The 16,804-nt window shown below is 36.4% G+C and overlaps 1 protein-coding gene across 2 annotated transcripts in view; it reads right to left on the bottom strand.

Moving 5' to 3' along the window:
• Positions 1 to 16,804, bottom strand: part of R3HCC1L (R3H domain and coiled-coil containing 1 like) — an 87,201-nt gene that overhangs the window by 59,965 nt on the left and 10,432 nt on the right. Inside the window, exon 2 of one of the 2 annotated variants that reach the window (XM_082674104.1) lies at positions 7,850 to 7,958. The exons of the other annotated variant lie outside the window; for it this stretch is intronic. The gene's annotated coding sequence lies outside the window, so the exon portion shown is untranslated. The remainder of the gene's footprint in view (positions 1 to 7,849; positions 7,959 to 16,804) is intronic. 2 annotated transcript variants of the gene reach the window in all.

Below are 16,804 nucleotides of genomic sequence, written 5' to 3'. Positions count from 1 at the left end.
TTCACAAGCACACTTTTACATCCACTTGTCTGTCACCTTCTAGACACTTATCTCAGCTTGTTTATTTGGACTACATGCCCTCTTTGTTCCTTCCATGTTATCCTGTGCCCTCAGACTCATACAACTGGACTCTATATCAAAGTTACTTCCATTCATGTGGTTAAAGAAATGGACTCTGAATCCAGCTTTGTGATATAGATTCCTAGACCCCACATGCCCTCTCTTTCTAAGCTCACTCATCCCCAGATGACTTCTCTAAATGCTTCACTATCAACTATACCCTATATCAGCTTGGCTTGGCTCCTGGTCCTGCCCTTCTTGACTGACTCACTGCCACTCTGAGCCAATGTTCAGAGAATTTGTTTGTATTTGTTTTGGGGGTTAGAAAAATGTCTCAGTGGAGTGGCAATTGTCGTTCTTCTTGCCATAATGGTAGTTTAGTTTAATACTTTAATATTTGTGCCTTAACAACACCTATAGTTCTATTCCTAGCAAAAAGAAAAAGAAAAAAATCATGTGCTATTTTTATAAGATATTGCTTAATTATAATGTCTTATCAAGAATAGCAGTGTTGGGTGGGAGGGAGGGAGACACAAGAGGGAAGAGATATGGGAACATATGTATATGTATAACTGATTCACTTTGTTATAAAGCAGAAACTAACACACCATTGTAAAGTAATTATACCCCAATAAAGATGTTAAAAAAAAAAAAGAATAGCAGTGTCCTTCACATAAACATTAAAGAATTTTTACAGAATCTTAAATTACATTATTGAAAAAGATTGTATAGGTCAGAATTCAAATAAAGAAATTGAGGATCTGAGCTTGTAATGTGCATGGTTAGATAGATACTAAGTAGCAAAGCAAAACTGGAACCCAGATTTCAATTAAAAGTATTGTGCTTATTTTATTATATTTCTCAGACATCCCACTTTCATCCTTGGGATTTCAGAGGGAGTGAGGGTAATAAGGACTGAATGTCACTTGTATGTGTGCCTGTGTGTTTGTGGGGAGGAAGGTGTCCACAAGTAATTTAAATTTAGCCACTCATACTATTGTGCTTCCCATCAAAGTTGCCAATGGGTCATCTGAGACTCACTCTCTACCTTAGAGAACAAAATTAGATGAATCCCTGACAACTAGAAACCGCTACCTTTCTCTTCTCCCTTCTTTACCTAGAAGGTTGAAAAGAAAAAAAGCAGAAAGATGTCAAATTCAAGTAGAATCGTAACAGCAAGAAGCTCCACAACTTAAATTAAATGGATAGAGGAGCAATGTGTCCTCTTAATTTCCAAGCTTGTCACATACTGGTCAAATACAGAGCACAAGCTGACTGATTGGACTTCACCCTCTGTTGGTGAAAATGTGTCACTGCTGCATTTCCTGATTGTCAAGCTACTCCATACAGATCTTTATACCTTACAGCTAGCTGAAAAAGACCTTGGAAAATCATGTCCTATAACCTCCTCATTTTAAAGATGAGGAAACTGTTTGAGGAATTTACTTAAGACTTGTAGCTGTTTGAGTGGTAAGTGAGACCAGAACCCAGATCTCCCATCAACTAAACTAAGTAGTTTTATCACCATCATAGCTGCCTTAACCGGTTTTCCACCTAGTATATATACTCAGGATATACTAGCTGAGCAAAGTTTAATCAGGAAGTCAATTGTGCTGCAAAAATAATCACATAATACACATCAAAATACAAAAAAAATAAACACATAATACACATCAAAACCAAATATATTATTCACACTAAGGCACATCTTCATTAGTAAATGATCAGGATGACTTTTCCCTCCCATTCCCACAAAAATGTCCTCGAACATTGGACAAGAACTCTACTACAACTATTCTTAGGACCAGACAAAACATTTCTCCTAGGAATTCAAAAAAAGGCAACTCCTCAGAAAAAATAACTGGTGCTAGGTGAATAATAAGGAATGACAATTCCTTAAACTCTTACTTTATTTCTATATACTCCCTAAGTTCATAGAAAAGCTGTTTTATTTGCATTAACCAAATACACTTTAGAATAATCAATTTTTTTACAAGGCTATCTCAAGCCAACACAAAGATCCTTTCCTTTCACTAAAAAGTCTTTTTATAGAGTTTCTATTTGGTTAAGAAAGATCTATTAAGCAATAGATTAAGCAAGAGAACAGTGACATATTTTTCAAAATCTGCTGCTGTGAATCACATCTAATTACGTTTTCTGTTCCATTAAGGTGTAGGCTCTACAAGCAAAAGTGAAGTAGTGGCAAAGTAGTACCAACAGTAGTAGCAGAGGAAGAGAAAGAAAAATTAAACAGCTACCTACCATTCAATGAGGACTTAGATATGACAGGGACCGTGCTACATATTTCATATGTCTAATTTCTCATTTGATTCCAACTATAATACTATGAGGTAAATATTATTACCTCAATTTTACAAATGAGAAATCTGAAGCTTAAATAACTCAAGATCACACAGCTTCTAAGTGTTGGTGAGGATTTCAAAGTCCCTGCTTTTAACTACTACACTAGACTGCCTGACATTCAGCAAGATGATCTCTTACAATCATCTATTAATTTCATAAATATCAACAATTTGCTTAGAATCTGTATAAATGCATAGCAACCAAAGAGAGCTCAAAGACTGCTGCAGTAAAACAGGAAAATCAACTAGGATAAGAATGAAAGATTAATGCTTTCATGGCATGACTACTCCCAATAACCTTCCAGACTTAAAAGTGTGACAATAATAATCTACTACTATCTCTGAAACTTCCTCATTCACCTTGCCTCATCCTCAAAGCCATATGGTGAAGAACCTCACCAGGTGTCAGGAGAGGAATTCCCTCTCTTCTATTCCCCGTAAGAATAATCTCTATACTTCTTCCTGCCAACTCCCCTGACCATTTGAAAACGTTACCCTTCTCTACATACTTCCCTTTCTCCAGAGGCACATGGGAACATGGGAACAATGACCAGTGAAACTGATGACACAGTTCCTAGACTGCAGAAGCCTTCAAAGCAGAATATAGAGTACACTTTCAAATCTGAATCTAAAAAGAAAAGAAACTTGTACATAAAATACCTGCTGCAGAAGGTATTTTCAGATGTCATCTTAAACAGAATATAACAGTTACAGTATTTTAATATTAGTCTGCTTCAGACATTTACAGCCTTCGCCTCTGTGCGTGCAGTTGAACAAAGAATATAGCTTGCATAACTGGAAGAAACATTTCACAAAAAATCTGAGTATCAAGACAATGAAAGATGATTGTCTGGATAGATGATTCCAACGGGATCTTGAGGGCCCCAAAATATGTAAACAAACTATGGCATGAAAAGGTTTTTCTTACAACATAACACAATTCACGCTCCCAACTTATTTTACACTCCACTGGCCACAGTCGCCATGCATTGGCACCAACTGATTTCATGCTTTACAGGCTGGGAAACAGTCCGCAACTTAGTCTCTTTCACACTCCACTGATGTGGTAACCCCATGGTTCACCAACTTAACTGTTCCAAATTTAATGTTTGCACCTACTGTTGACCACCTCAAAAGGTAGTCAGATCAAAGCTTTAATATAACTGAACAACAGCAATATAATATGTAACAGAAATGTAGAGAGAAAAGTCTGCTACCTGCTCTGTATATATACCTGGTGGTAGGGAGGAGAGAGGAAAACTCCCTCCTAAAATTTCTTTCCCTCACTATACATCTGGAGGTTGGTCTGTCCTTCTAGACTTATTTGAAATTAGTTCCTCTCCTGGGTCTATCCTGGGTTGCATTGATATCCTATACTTGACAATAAAAGAGTTGAAATGAATAAGGCTTTCAGGGCTGTGCCTCAAACCTGACATACATTAAGCTTGATTTTTTTTCCCCTTTAGGATTCACAAACTAAAGCTAATAAACCATTAAGTAAATTTTGAAAGTAGAGACTACTAGGCTTAATCTGTGCTAAGTGTCTTATATATGTTATCTCATTTGACCCCAAGTACATACTAAGAGGTAGCTATTATTTTCTCAATTTTACAGATGAGAAATCTGAAACTTACTTAAGATCACACAGCTTCCAAGTGTTGGTTACGATTTCGAAGTCCCTGCACTTAACTACTACAGTAGACTAGAATACATGCCTTCTAAAAAATGGGGTAAAACAAAGCATAGCACAGTTTTAAAAAACAGAAATACCAAAGTGCAATAATAACAAAAGAGAATAATTGTAAACGAGATGGAGTACTTATGTTAGAGATATAGTTACAACAACTCTATGTCTCCTTCCTCTTTGTAGCTACAGTACCAAGTGTGAAAGCCAAATGTGGCTAAGAAACTGAGACACCAAAAGAAGCAAGCTTCATTCTAAAGCAGGCAAAGAAAACATCAGATAATTAATAAAAGCTTCTCTTATACGCAGATTGAAAGTTTACTAATTAGAGTTTCAAGAATAACAAACAATTATCTAGAATACAGTGATATCTTCAGAGAACTGCCCCTTTAAGGATCAGGAAGACTGTACAGAGTGCTACAAAAGGTTTTCAAAGTAGAATAATCTACTGAACAAACATGGCTCAGGTACTAAATCCTATTCTAATCTATTATTTTTATGATACAAAAAGCAAGATAAATGTTAAAGGTTGGTAAAAGCTAACAATAGGTGATGGTATTTTCTTGCAGCAAACAAATATTTATTAAGTGCACATATTGTACTGAGACCTATGCTGGGACAGTGGAAACTGTAAAGTTGGACCACAGGTAAGAACATGGTTTGAACCACATGAATAATGTAGCCTCCTCTTTAAGTTATCTCTACTTAATTGGGAAGATAAGAAATTTTAGAAAAACAAAAAAAGTTGTTTTAAGGTAGTATATAATTGCCAAACAAAGAGAAAAGTTGTAAATGATAAAAAGAGAGCTATCACTTAGGGCCTGGAATAGCTGAAGAAGATGTCATAAGGTAGGAGGAACTGGAAGCTGGTATGTAGACTGAGAATTGAAGGGAGATATTCCAAGTAAAAGGAATAGCCTGAACAATTTGAAGACGCAGTAAGCAAAAAGCATTATTTTGGGACTTCCCTGGTAACACAGTGGTTAAGAATCCACCTGCCAATGCAGGGCACACGGGTTTGAGCCCTGGTCTGGGAAGATCCCACATGCCGCCGAGCAACTAAGCCTGTGTGCCACAACTACTGAGCCTGCGTGCCACAACTACTGAAGCCCACGCACCTAGAGCCCGTGCTCCACAACAAGAGAAGCCACTGCAATGAGAAGTCTGCACACCGCAACAAAGAGTAGACCCCGCTCGCGGCAACTAGAGAAAGCCTACGTGCAGCAATGAAGACCCAACGCAGCCAAACATAAATAAATTAAAAAAATAAATTTTTTTAAAAAAAGCATTATTTTGGAGACAGCTATAGAAACTACTAGAGCCAAGGTTCAATATAGGAAAGTGTGGAACATTCTGCCAGAAAGATTGTTTTCAGCCTGGAGGGCCTTCAACACTAGGTTTAGACATTCAGTACCCCAAGCAATGGAGACTCAAGTCTAGACCATACAGACAATTCCTGAGAAGTGTTACTATTACTGTGTCTCTAGTTCTCCATACCTTCCCTTACACCATCTGCCCATTCATTTACCCTGTCATCTTTTTTAATAGGTACCATCAGGTAAATGTGATGAGACAGCACACAATGTTAACACTGACATTTCTCTTATGCTTGCTTAACCCGATGGTATCAATGAGCAAGTGTAACATTTAACCAAAACCCAGAAACAGGATGAACAGGAGGGATGGGCTCCAAAACAATGTGCCCCAAGTCTAATCCCATACTCAGTAACAAACATTACATCTAGGGGAGCAATCAAATACACTTATTTTGTATAGCCATTCTCAGAACCAGAGAAAGAACTGAACCAAAGCCTGCCCCACATTATATTCTACTCCACAATCCAAATAATACCCAGAAACTCATGCCTTGATACCTGATGAAGACTCCTATAGTTGGCCAAGTGTTTCTGAAACAAATAGCTGGTGATATATGTATATGTGTATAAAATCTAATAAACAAATAAGTAACAGGATATACATTTGTCTGAGATAAAAGCCCAGTCATTCTGGATCTAGATATGGTAACTGGCCTTACTACCATTGTAACAGTTCCTAGAAAAGATAAGACCCATCCCCATTACACTGATTTTTATAGTTTCATTTTCCAGCATGAAGTGATATTTCTAGTCTCTTCAAAACTTTTCAATCCATCCAATCCCTACTCTCATCAATAGAACATCTAACCTTACAGTTTTGAAGACAGAATGAAACAATAACAGCTTGAAAGGAAAAGTAAAACACACTACTTCTACCCCACCAAAACCAACTCCAGCTGTTCGTTTCACAATTGTATCAGCAGAGCTAACAAGGAGAATAGCTACCATTCTAATTGCCCACAGAACCTGAGATGCTCTGCTCTTCTCTCATTTCTCCCCCTTCCCATCTCCTCTGTAACTTGCACACGACCACCTCACTCTGCTGTCCATCCTCCCCAACTGCTGCCCAACAATTCACAGGCTGCCACAGATTGTCAGCACTGTGTTTGGGGACTTGAGAATTACCCCTGTGGGACAGCGCAGTGTGTTAGGACAGCATTTGCCCGGACACAATGTCGCTCTTTATAGCCAGTTGCAAATTAGTTTCTTCTTAAAAAAAAATAATACTCTCAATAAGACAGGTACAAGGAGATTTTAAATAACCAAGATTAAAACTCACTTGGTTTGCTCTGAGATCTGGGCCATTTCAGAGTCAGGTACGATAAAATCCCATGCCTCTACTCACACGAGCCATGCACATCATCTAGGAACATCTGAAGTCAGCTTTCCAATGCTAACAGAAGCAAAGAGGCTACCAAAAAACATATCAAAGGAGAATCTTCCTTCCCCTTTTTTCTGTGCCTATGGCTCCTCATCCTTAAATTTTATCTGACAGTACTTTGTTTTAAGCTCAGCTCTCAATATTAACATTAAAAGGAAATTCTGGAAATCACCAGTGTCGTTTCATTATAGTTTCCATCCAATTCTTTGCCATGTGCTTCAGCAGCACACAAGTACAGTCATCTTCTGACAGTTGCTGTGCCTGACCCTCTGAAAAATCCTTCATCCTATATATCAGCTTCCCGGTTGCCACTGGCTACACATGAGAGTCAGAAGCTGGAACAGACTGAAAAGATCATCAGAGGATGTGGGGAAGAAAAACCTCTCACAAAACAGCAGGTCATATCAACTTAAGTCTTCTTAGAAAAAGGAATTAATTAAAAAATAAACACCTATAGAGTAATATTTTAAAAATTAAAATCAGTTTTACTAGTTATCTAATTAGTTTTCATTTCTAAGTTCTTTGATAGCATTACTCATTCTGCTTTATTATGCTGTACTGAGGATTTAATTGCCCATCTAGTCTTCCCGAATCAGTTCATCAAACCTCTACAATAAAACTGCATCTTTGCTGCTCCCTAACTGAACTACAGGGAAGCTAGAGCTGGACAGGAAGGATGTTAATTCTCAGTTCTTACAGTAGAAAGAGACTGAAAAGAGCAAAGATAGTAATTCAACTTTGAGAAATAATTCCAATATTTAACCAGCCCGTTCTCTCTACAACAAAACCAAAATTTAAGAAAGACAGTAAATAGAAGCAAGAAAATCTTCAAAAGACCCTGAACGCCTTTCAGGATATTGCCACTTTCAAACTTGTTTTACATGAGAGTTACAAAATAAAATGACACTTAAAAAACAAAATATAAGCAAACAGAGTAAATAAACAATATTTCTAAAATATACATAAGTATAGTTAACTGACTTACCAAATAAGTGACATTTATTTTTTGAATAATAAAACTCTAGAACGTGCAGATAGACCGTGTCTGAGGCAAATGGTACAAAAAGTTCCCTTCTGACAGATAGCAGCCTCACCTGGAAAATAACAGTAATAAAAATTATTTTTATAAAAATATGTAGTTATCACTTCTTTGACACCTGTCTGTGCATTTAACTTTCATGATCTCATTTCATGAATACTAACAGTTTAACACAATGATTTACCATAGAAAGTGCACTGAAAATAAACACACACTTTTCAGAAGCTCAACAACAAAACAGAATAAGGAAATGTCATCTTCTCTCATTCTCAGTCCTCTGAGAACTAGTCTGAGGGGGACAAAACATCTAACTGCCATCAAAAAAAGAGAGAGAGAGATAAGAAAATAATACAAATGATCAAAACACAAAAAGATGTTCAACTTCTAGTCATTACTATAGTTCTAACTTTTAGGATGGCACATGGTGGATGTTCAATAAGAATATGCTGAGTGGGGCTTCCCTGGTGGCGCAGTGGTTGAGAGTCCGCCTGCCGATGCAGGGGACACGGGTTCGTGCCCCAGTCCGGGAAGATCCCACATGCCGTGGAGCGGCTGGGCCCGTGAGCCATGGCCGCTGAGCCTGCGCGTCCGGAGCCTGTGCTCCGCAACAGGAGAGGTCACAACAGTGAGAGGCCCACATACCGCAAAAAAAACAAAACAAAACAAAAAAAACAAACAATATTTTGAGTGGATGGCTGGATGGATGAATAAAAAATAAAACTTATCAGTTAGCAAAGAAAAAATAAATCACATCAGTTAGCAAAGAAATCCAAAATAAATATATTATTTTACCCATCAAACTGGTAAAGATGAAAAAAAGAGCAATAAGGTCCTGTTTTGGTAAGTACAGACTAAACAGGACTCCACACTGTTCATGGAGGTACACATTTTATTAATGTAGAAAGCATTTTAACAATATTTCAAAATCTTTTATATATCAAAGGACCTTTGGACCAGGCAATTCTCCTTCAAAGAATGTGTCATAAGGAAATAACTGGATTTCTACAGGATACTTATTCCACAACTATTTATAATAGTGAAAAATTATAAATAACTTTAATGTCCATCTATATGGGCCAGGTTAAATTATGGTACATTTATACTATGGAAAACAATACAGACATTAAAAAGAATAACGTGGGGCTTCCCTGGTGGCGCAATGGTTAAGAATCCGCCTGCCAATGCAGGAGACACGGATTCAAGCCCTGGTCCGGGAAGATCTCACATGCCGCTGAACAACTAAGCCCGTGTGCCACAACTATTGAAACCCGTGTGCCTAGAGCCTGTGCTCCCAACAAGAGAAGCCACCACAATGAGAAGCCTGCACACCACAACGAAGAGTAGCCCCCACTCGCCGCAACCAGAGAAAAGCCCGCGTGCAGCAACAAAGACCCAACACAGCCAAAAATAAAATAAGTAAAATAAATTTATTTAAAATAAAAGAATAATGTAGTTCTACAAATATTGGCATAAAAATCTACAAACCATATTAATAAGTTTTTAAGAAATGGAGAATTTGACAAGAAGTGTTCAAAAACAATATAAAGAAAACTTTAAAACATTCCTGAAAGACAAAAAGTAGATTTGAACAAATGGAAAGATATTCCTCATTCTTGGATGGAAAACTCAACATCATAAAGATGTCAGTTCTTCCTAAATTAATTTATAAATGTAATGTAATCCCAATAAAAATCTCAATATGAGCAAGCTTTTTTACAGAGACAGACAGCTGATACTAAAATTCAACAGAAAAATAAACTTGTAAGAATAGCCAATAAAACATAAAAAATTTTAAAGCTGGCCCTTGATATACTATCAAGCCTCTATAATTAAAAGTGTGATAATGATGCAGGAATAAACAAACTGGTATAAAAGAACAGAAGTCCAGAAATAAACTCAATGGAAACTTAATATAGGATAAAGGTGGCATTTCAAGATATTGGGCAAGATTGTACTTTTTAAAGAAAATATGTTGAAACAAGTAATTAGCATCTAGAAAAAGATTAGTAACTCATACATTATGCATTAGAATAATTCCCAATGAATCAGGGATCCAAATGTAACAACTAAAACCATACAAGTACTAGAAGAAAACGTGTGTGAATTCCTCTTTACCCTGGGTAAAGGGAAAGGTTTTCTAATTATAACCCAAAATTCAGATGCAACAAAAGACTGAAAAATTGGACCACATAAAAGCTCAAACACATGCACAGATGCACAGACACACAGACACAGACACACACACACAGTAAAAGACAACTGACAAACTGGGAGAAAAATATGTGCAACATATATCACTATAAACAGCTAATATACCTAATATATATATATTTATTTATATATATATATTTTTAAAGACACTTAAAAATTGAGGGAGAAAACATCAAAAACCTGATAGAAAAATGAATTTAAAAATACAAGACAATTCACACAAAAAGATATTAAAATGGCCTTTATATATTCTATGAAAAGATCATTAACTACTACTAAGTGAATATTAAAACTGTGTCGAGATACTATCTCGAACTATAAACAGGTTAGCAAAAAATTTAAAAGCATACCAACATACTCTGACGATGAGGCTGTGGGAAAACTCATGCACTGCTGGTGGGAATTCAAATTCGTACAACCCCTACAGAAAGGGATTTAGCAATACTTAAGAAAACTATATTTGCTTTTAAACTTTTGACCCAACTCTCCTATTTTAGGGATTTACCCAAACATACATTTCCAATGTACAAAAATATATATAAACAAGGTTAGTACTGCAGCAATGTTTATAAATTCAAAATACTGGAAATGGCCATAGAGAATGGTTAACATCCTCACAATAGAGTACTATGCAACCCTAAGAGGGAGGAAAAGACAAAGGGAGGGAGGGAGGGAGGGCAAGCTCTACAAATTGATATGGAATGGATACCAAAATATATTTAAGTGAAATGTTAAATTAAAAAAGCAAAGTACAAAAGACTATCCATAGTATGCTAAATTTTGTGTAAAAAGTTAAGAAATAAGAAAATAAACGTGTATCTCCTCATTCCTGGGGGAAAAACACACAAGAAGGATAATTCAGAGAAAGATAAGATTGGTTACCTATAGAGGATGGGTGGAAACAGGGTGAAAAGGAAGAAGAAATGGGTGACAATGCTTTGAGTATATATATACATATATTTTAATACAATTCTGACTTTTGGAACCATATTAATGTTTCACATGCTCAAAAATAAATAAGATCAATTAGGATGGGGAGAAAAACTTAGAATACAATAGAAATGAACTGTATTTCAAATAACTAACATAACCACGTTATAGGAAGAATGTTGGGGAGAGAAAACTAATCCAAGTAACTTCTGAACATGGTTTCTTGCTCAGTGATGTCCAACAGAGAGACAATGGATGCCACATATGAAATTTAATATTTTCTAGTAGCCACATTAAAATAAAAATAGGTAAAATTAATTTTATAAATTTATTTTACCTAACATATCTAAAATATTTCAACATATAACCACCATATTATTTAAATATTAATGAGGTATTTCACATTTCTTATTTCATACTAACTTTACAAACTGTGTACAGTTCACACTCACAACACATCTCAATTCATGTGGTTAGTGGCTACTTTATTGGCCAGTGGAGATTTAGACTATATGCCCATAGGGTACAGGAAAAAACTATAAACAAATATTGAACTCTACTTACTAGGTGTCTTTTAAGTAGTGGTATGAGCTAGCAATTCTTAAACTATTTTCTGGTATTCCAGGATTAGGCCAATAAGTAAAAACATGAATAATGGGGGCAGGTTTCTCACTTTTGGAACAGGGAGTTATAAATACAGAATGAATAAACCCTGTAGTGTTGGACTGGAATCAGAGATATCAATATAAACTCATTGCTTTCAGTAGACAGATGAAGATGTATATGAGCGTGAGTGGACACACACACATATCACATATTTCTATTTCCTAGATGTCTACTGAAAGGACCTAAAGGCAATGATACTGACACCCAGCAGCACTGTCAATGGACATCTAGAGTCCAGTACCTGGCTTATAGAGCCATTCTCTACTAAAACAAACCAGAGCTCTTTGATAACTTATTGCAGGACTCAGGCTGGAAGAGTGCAAGATAAGCCTAGAACATCTTGTAGTAAAAAGTGAGGAAGTGCTCCAAGAATGACAAGGGCAAGGCAAAAGGAGACAGGAATCAGCCTGAATGGGGCTCCCACTGGCCAAATCAGGAACAGCGTCAAAATAAATAATGAAATAAAGTATTATAAATAAGTGTATTAGACATGATGGAATTAGAAAATCGCCATTTAGGAACCATCATGAAAATAATTCAGGCAGAAATCACCAATGGATACTAAAGTTAGTGAGTAAAAGTTCAAGGAGTAACAGGATATTTATAAAATCTCAAAGTATTTTTGCAAAGATGCCTCAAAATTACAAACAAAATGTCAATGCACTTAATCTCACTGAACTGTATACTTAAAACTGGTTAAAGTGATAGTTTCTGGCCTTACATTTCGGTCTTTAATCCATTTTGAGCTTATTTTTGTGTATGGTGTTAGGGAGTGTTCTAATCTCATACTTTTACAGGTACCTGTCCAGTTTTCCCAGCACCACTTATTGAAGAGGCTGTCTTTTCTCCACTGTATATTCTTGCCTCCTTTATCAAAGATAAGGTGACCATATGTGCGTGGGTTTGTCTCTGGGCTTTCTATCCTGTTCCATTGATCTATATTTCTGTTTTTGGGCCAGTACCAAACTCTTAGAGGAAAACATAGGCAAAACACTCTATGACATAAATCACAGCAAGATCCTTTTTGACCCACCTCCTAGAGAAATGGAAATAAAAACAAAAATAAACAAAGGGGACCTAATGAAACTTAAAAGCTTTTGCACAGCAAAGGAAACCATAAACAAGACCAAAAGACAACCCTCAGAATGGGAGAAAATATTTGCAAATGAAGCAAATGACAAAGGATTAATCTCCAAAATTTACAAGCAGCTCATGCAGCTCAATAGCAAAAAAACAAACAACCCAATCCAAAAATGGGCTGAAGACCTAAATAGACATTTCTCCAAAGAAGATATACAGATTGCCAACAAACACATGAAAGAACGCTCAACATCATTAATCATTACAGAAATGCAAATCAAAACTACAATGAGATATCATCTCACACCAGTCAGAATGGCCATCATCAAAAAATCTAGAAACAATAAATGCTGGAGAGGGTGTGGAGAAAAGGGAACACTCTCGTACTGTTGGTGGCAATGTAAATTGATACAGCCACTATGGAGAACAGTATGGAGGTTCCTTAAAAAACTACAAATAGAACTACCATATGACCCAGCAATCCCACTACTGGGCATATACCCAGAGAAAACCATAATTCAAAAAGAGTCATGTACCAAAATGTTCATTGCAGCTCTATTTACAATAGCCAGGAGATGGAAGCAACCTAAGTGTCCATCGACAGATGAATGGATAAAGAAGATGTGGCACATATATACAATGGAATATTACTCAGCCATAAAAAGAAACGAAATTGAGTTATTTGTAGAGAGGTAGATGGACCTAAAGTCAGTCATACATAGTGAAGTAAGTCAGAAAGAGAAAAACAAATACCGTATGCTAACACATATATATGGGATCTAAGAAAAAAAAAAAGGTCATGAAGAATCTAGGGGTAAGATGGAAATGGAGATGCAGACCTACTAGAGAATGGACTTGAGGATGTGGGGAGGGGGAAGGGTAAGCTGTGACAAAGTGAGAGAGTGGCATGGACATATATACACTACCAAACGTAGAATAGATGGCTAGTGGGAAGCAGCTGCATAGCACAGGGAGATCAGCCCGGTGCTTTGTGACCACCTAGAGGGGTGGGATAGGGAGGGTGGGAGGGAGGGAGACGTAAGAGGGAAGAGATGTGGGAACGTGTGTATATGTATAACTGATTCACTTTGTTATAAAGCAGAAACTAACACACCATTGTAAAGCAATTATACTCCAATAAAGATGTTAAAAAAATAATAAATCAAAAAAATGTTAAAGTGATAAAATTTTGTTATGTATATTTTACCACCAAGAAAAATTATAAAAGGAAAAATAGTGGAAAACCTGGCAGATACTACCTTAATGAAGTGATCCAAGATCACATTACTAATATTTCAACATCCTGTGCCTCCTGACATGATGCCCTGAGAAGCATAACATTACTCCTGTGGTACTCGTGCCAGAAATGAGAAAACAGCAGATATACCCAAATTACAAGCATTTTACAAATTAACTGGCCTGTACTCTTCAAAAATGTCAATCTCATGCAAAAACAAAGACTGAGGAAATGTTCCAGATTAAAGGAAACTAAAGAGACATGACAACTGAATACACTTCATGAGCCAGAATTTCCTTCTGCTATAAAACAGTACATTATTGGGACAATGAGTGAAATGTGAAAAAGTCTGTGGACTTCATAATAATATTAAATCAATGTTAATTTCCTGATTTTGACAACTGTACTGTGCATTCATACAAGAATGTCCTTGTTTTTAGAAAATGCACTCTGAAGTATTTAAGTATACAGGGGAATAGATCTGTACCTTACTCTCAAACAGTTCAAGAAACAAATATTGCAGGTTGGGGGGAAGAGACAGAGAAAGGAAATACAGTAAAGTGGCAACATTTGGGGTATCTGGGTAAATTTTTTGTTCATTCTTGTAATTTTCTGTAGTGTGAAATAATGTCAACATGAATTAAACAGAAGAAAGATGTTAGCACAGTACCTGGCACATAAATCAAACACATAAATCAAAACAAAGGAAGACACGGGATATGGAAAACAGGATATCCAACACAAGAGAGAAGTGAAGGAATATTGGTGAATGGGAATTCCAGGATGCTAACTGTGAACTAGAAGTAGAATGCAACCATTTCAGATTAAAGCTTTGCGACAGAGACAGGCATGTTGAAGGCAGTCATCCCCAGGCTCTCCGCCATAGTACCATCTTTTTAATACAACACAACTACTAGAGGATGTGCTCCACTCAAGCAAGAGGGTAAATGAAGAATGAAGAAGATAAGAGTTCCAACAATATTGGGAATCATATCCAAAACAGAGAAAAGTCTAAGGATGACAACAAAGGAAAATCATCCCAGGAAAAGAGCTGTGCAGCAGGCCCAAAGAGTAGGCTCAGACAGGAGGACAAAGAAAGTCTCCAGAAGAGAAATTTCCAAGAATTTTTTTAAAAAAGAAAGAAAATTTGAAATGACAGATTACTGTTACTGACCTTGTGGAAAACTGCACTTAGAGGCCACTATTTAAGACACTATAAGCAAATAAAATTTGCACAGACATAATGTAAACACAACATTAACTATTTGATTTAACCAAATATTGTAACAGAAACTGCGAGGCCAGCGGAGGAGTAGCAGTGGTGATTGTGGTTTAAGAACAATAAAACTGGGCTTCCCTGGTGGCACAGTGATTAAGAATCCGCCTGCCAAGGCAGGGGACACGGGCTCGAGCCCTGGTCTGGGAAGAACCCACATGTCACGGAGCACCTAAGCCCGTGCGTCACAACTACTGTATCTGCGCTCTAGAGCCCGTGAGCCACAACTACTGAGCCTGCGTGCCACAACTACTGAAGCCCGCATGCCTAGAGCCCGTGCTCCGCAACAAGAGAAGTCACTGCACCGCAACGAAGAGTAACCCCCGCTCGCTGCAACTAAAGAAAGCCCGCGTGCAGCAACGAAGACCCAATGCAGCCATAAATAAATAAATAAATAAATTTATAAGAACAATAAAACTTTATCATAACAGAAACACAACATATAATGAATAAATTGGTGAATCAAAAGACAGCATTACACACATATTATTTTAAAACAAGGAGATTTGTAAATGCCAGAAGGAACAGCTTAAGGAATTGAAAGTGTTTACCTTTAGGGAGAGGACTAGAGAGAGTGGGCAAGAATGACACAGTAACTATTCACTATATTTTGTTACAAACCCTTTTTAAACTATATCTATTTTAAACTATATGTCTGTTGACAAAATATAAATAGCAACATATGAATTTCTTATCTTAAATATATTGTTCATCGTTCAAAAATATATAAATAAACCATTTTCAATTGAAAGGGACAAAAATCCTAGGGAAAACATAGTCCCCTTTTTGTTAGAAGACCTTCATATTTCCAACACTAAAAGAACATAAACATACAAAATATGGAAGCTTTAAAAATAAAAAAAAAACTCTAAAGCAAATAATTACCAATTTAGTGGACAGAGAGAATTCAGTCATGGTAATACTAGGAAGATTGTAGGTCTGACCTTACTTACAAATTGATTAATGATCAGGACAGTGCAAATAACACATTTAATTAAATATGCTCATTTATCTATTTTGGGAAGTATTAACAGCAGTGAGAGAGAGTGGTAATATAAAAGGACAGAGACAGATTAAAAACAGTGGCCCAAAACAACCAAATTGGAGAGTGGATAGAAGGCTAGGTAAATTAGAAGCTGAAAACAACTAAAGAAAGATATCAAAGGCTTAATTATCATCAATTTTACTGCATGCTGCTGCCATATGAAGAAATTCTGGCAAACACTAATGTTAAGTGAGAAGATATATACATTATATATATAATATATATGTCTATGTCACACGTATATATACATACCCATAATCTTTTTCGTTATAAGAGACTGATAATCCTAATTAAGTAGGGATTCATGAAGGGATTATACCCTAAAAATAAAGTACTGTTGATGCAATTTGATAAGAGTAGTTTCATACTCATAGTTTCGCCAAGTACTGAAACTCTTATCAAGGATTACCAATAATGAATTAAACTATCCTAAAGACAATTAACTCTGTTATCTAC

The sequence above is a fragment of the Grampus griseus genome (genome assembly GCF_964374135.1).
Source record: "Grampus griseus genome assembly, chromosome: 16".
NCBI lineage: Eukaryota > Metazoa > Chordata > Mammalia > Artiodactyla > Delphinidae > Grampus > Grampus griseus.
The sequence above is the reverse complement of the archived record's forward strand: the minus strand, read 5'-3'. Positions and strand labels throughout refer to the sequence as shown.